At 46.0% G+C, this 3,650-nt stretch overlaps 1 non-coding gene across 1 annotated transcript; it reads left to right on the top strand.

Annotated features, from left to right (window-relative positions):
- Positions 1–2,869: 2,869 nt before the first annotated feature.
- On the top strand, positions 2,870–2,943 carry Trnas-cga (transfer RNA serine (anticodon CGA)). Its single transcript has one exon. It is a non-coding gene; the product is annotated as a tRNA-Ser (tRNA).
- Positions 2,944–3,650: the final 707 nt, after the last annotated feature.

Here is a 3,650-nt window from a genome sequence, read left to right as displayed (position 1 = left end):
ATTTGAACTGTTTGCACATGTTCAAATTGGTTCAAATGGCTCTGAGCACTATGGGACTCAACAGCTTAGGTCATAAGTCCCCTAGAACTTAGAACTACTCAAACCTAACTAACCTAAGGACATCACACACACCCATGCCCGAGGCAGGATTCGAACCTGCGACCGTAGCAGCCTCGCGTTTCCGGACTGCAGCGCCAGAACCGCACGGCCACCGCGGCCGGCTGTTTGCACATGTTTAAAGACATTTTTCCGGCAAGCTCAGGTAAAGACGCGCCTGACTATTATTTATGTGGCGCTGACTTTTAACCTTCGCAAGCACAACGGAAAACAAACTCTTGAACTTTAAGTACAATGACGACCTCCTTACAGTAAACCGTTGGCACCACGCACATATTTGTGAGATCTGTTGCAGCTCGGAATCTTAGGAGATATGAAGACATGAACACTGGTGGCGATGGGTGAGCTATGGGTGAGGACGCTAAACAGCAACGCCATTAGCGCTCTTGCATTAATAGTATGCCGAAGAATATGGTAAGAAAAAATTTAAAAATAATCTATTTAAAAATAACAGTAAAACGGAAAATCAAGTAGTATTCTCCCACAAGGATTGAAAGCCCGTAATAAAATCCCGACGAAACGCATCGGAATAAGTAGATAAAATCGTGGATAAAGTAACAGCAAAGATACTCTTTGAAAGGAAACAGATTACCGTGGCTTGATGACTATTGTAAATAACGAGTGACCAAAGCGATCTGTGACACATTAAAATCTCACACCCAATATTTTGGGAAGGATTCCGGACACCACATCGATTCCTAAAATAACGAACACCACTCGTATCATTATCTGTTAAAATGGAGACCAGGTCCTGTGAGAGATCCAGATCAACCCTCAGGTCGTAATAAAACACACTCAAAGTATGTCGTACTGGCAGCTGAATCCCGCATCTGTGACATACTGGTGGTTCCTCGCGGCGTAAGAGGAAGCCATAGTGTCGATGGGCAATGTCCCACTCTCAGCCATGTGGCCACTACATCTTCAGACTGTCACGGACAGAAGGACAGAGGGTGAGCAATAATGGTACTGAAGGTTACGCGGAACGTAATTTATTATTCCGCACTTCCAGCCACCGAGCCTCCGAGCAACGCATGACCTTCCTGGTCACAAATGAAGTGACAGCTCGCAGAGGGAGGAGGAAGGGAGCAAACCTCCTTGGCAGCGGCATCAGCGAGTTCGTTTTGCTCAGTCCCTATTGAGACGCCCGCTATACCCGCTAGGCAGAACAGGTAATGAGGATCGTGGAAAGGGCCAAATACGATTGGGGTCAGTTTCACCTGCTAATTGTAATTTATTGTAATTTAATAACACTTTTACAGTCAAAGCTACACATAGCCGGATCTTTACGGAATGAAACTCTTTCACGGCTGAAGGCCTCCAAACAAGAAATCTTAAAAAATCAACAGGATAAAAACCCAATTAAGATAGCAATAAAATAATTAAAAAAGCATCACAGCAAAGTAAATAGAACAAACATATGCAAGATGCAATACCAAAGGCTGAAAGCCACAATTAAATTTCAAAATTTTAGAATATATTACCATAGACTTTTAAAGGCAGAAGGCCACAATGTTTAAAACAAGGCATCTTAAACATCAACAAGATAAAAATGCAATTAAAGAGGCAAATAAAATAAATAAAAAAAACATATCACGGCTAAGTGGAAAGCCTCAAGGCAAAGCAGATAGAACAAACATATGCAAGGTGCAATACCAATGGCTGAAGGCCACAATTAAGTTTCAAAATTTTAAAATATATTACCATAATCTTTCAAAGGCAGAAGGCCGCAATGTTTAAGCTTGAAAGATAAATTTAAGGATTAGTTTTTGCAATTCTTTTTAAAAGAAAATAACCGTAAACCTTAAATTTTAAGCAGCTGGAAACAGATAATTAAATGCCGCTAGCACTCAGAAGCCTCCAGGGATGTCGGTCTGCCCTCGTTCACTTCGGCGAGACAAGTGGCGAGCCCAACTACACTTGATCCGCCGGAACCCAACCAAGGGACAACCACGGACCGACCGACACAACGACTTGCTTCCCATCTGTCAGTACATGAGAACTCAAACAGAAAAGGTTACAAACGTGATAATCCACAATGGAGAATGAATTACTTGTCAAACTACACACCATATTGGACAGCGACAACAGGTGAGGGAAGGACGTTGCCTGAACGTTAGTGGCCAGGGCAGGTGACCGGAACACTGACGGCCACAAGGCAGAAAATTCCACTGATCCACTCGAATTGTAGTGAACCAAAATAGTTCCAGAATGAGATTTTCACTCTGCAGCGGAGTGTGCGCTGATATAAAACTTTCTGGCAGATTAAAACTGTGTGCACCGACCGAGACTCGATCTCGAGACCTTTGCCTTTCGCGGACAAGTGCTCTACCATCTGAGCTACCGAAGCACGACTCACGCCCGGTCATCACAGCTTTACTTCTGCCAGTATCTCGTCTCCTACCTTCCAAACTTTACAGAAGCTCTCCTGCGAACCTTGCAGAACTAGCACTCCTGAAAGAAAGGATATTGCAGAGACATGGCTTAGCCACAGCCTGGGGGATGTTTCCAGAATGAGATTTTCACTCTGCAGCGGAGTGTGCAAGGAAGTTTCATATCAGCGCACACTCCGCTGCAGAGTGAAAATCTCATTCTGGAAACATCCCCCAGGCTGTGGCTAAGCCATGTCTCCGCAATATCCTTTCTTTCAGGAGTGCTAGTTCTGCAAGGTTCGCAGGAGAGCTTCTGTAAAGTTTGGAAGGTAGAAGACGAGATACTGGCAGAAGTAAAGCTGTGAGTACCGGGCGTGAGTCGTGCTTCGGTAGCTCAGACGGTAGAGCACTTGCCCGCGAAAGGCAAAGGTCCCGAGTTCGAGTCTCGGTCGGTGCACACAGTTTTAATCTGCCAGGAAGTTTCACCAAAATAGTTAATTGCACCGCATGGCGGCTAAATTTCAGCAGTAGAAACGCTCAGTGCTGCTCACGGAAAACCTCCCCAACAGCAAACCACCGAAACGAACCACCACAACATGAATGGACGTGGCTTGGGCAATTGAAACCACTACTCAACTTTGACGTCCTGGGTAGGTGAACCACGAAGCTCGAAGCGATCGGACAGCTCCACACACGCTCCGACACTGCGCAGGGCTGCTAGCGGACGCAGCCGGCTGCTAGCAGACCCAGCCAACTGCACCGCAACAACCGACCAACAGCCTGCTGACCTCTTAGCCAGAAACTATATGCACCAACCAAAGACGGTACACGGCGCAAATATCGATACACATCACTGCTGCCACACGTAGAAGGAAGAAGAACCTCGACGTAACCGCAACAAGGGCGGGAAACCAAACACAGACAGACAGCGAAGTTCACGAAAACATATCGTTGGGAGTGAGCACGACTCACCTATGTGCCCTGGAACCCAGCAGGAAATGTCTTGCCTTTGCAAAAGAAGGAGAGCGTTCTGCACCCCTTGCATCACCCGATATGCTGGGTACATCTGTCCAATAGCGAGAAGGGCATTTCGAGAACCTGAGCAGACGAGGAATTTCTCATCTGCTCCACTGCCCTTAGAATAGCAAACAGTTCCACGTAATA

This window comes from Schistocerca cancellata, chromosome 9, assembly GCF_023864275.1.
Source record: "Schistocerca cancellata isolate TAMUIC-IGC-003103 chromosome 9, iqSchCanc2.1, whole genome shotgun sequence".
Classification (NCBI taxonomy): domain Eukaryota; kingdom Metazoa; phylum Arthropoda; class Insecta; order Orthoptera; family Acrididae; genus Schistocerca; species Schistocerca cancellata.
This window is presented reverse-complemented; position numbering and strand designations above follow the sequence as displayed.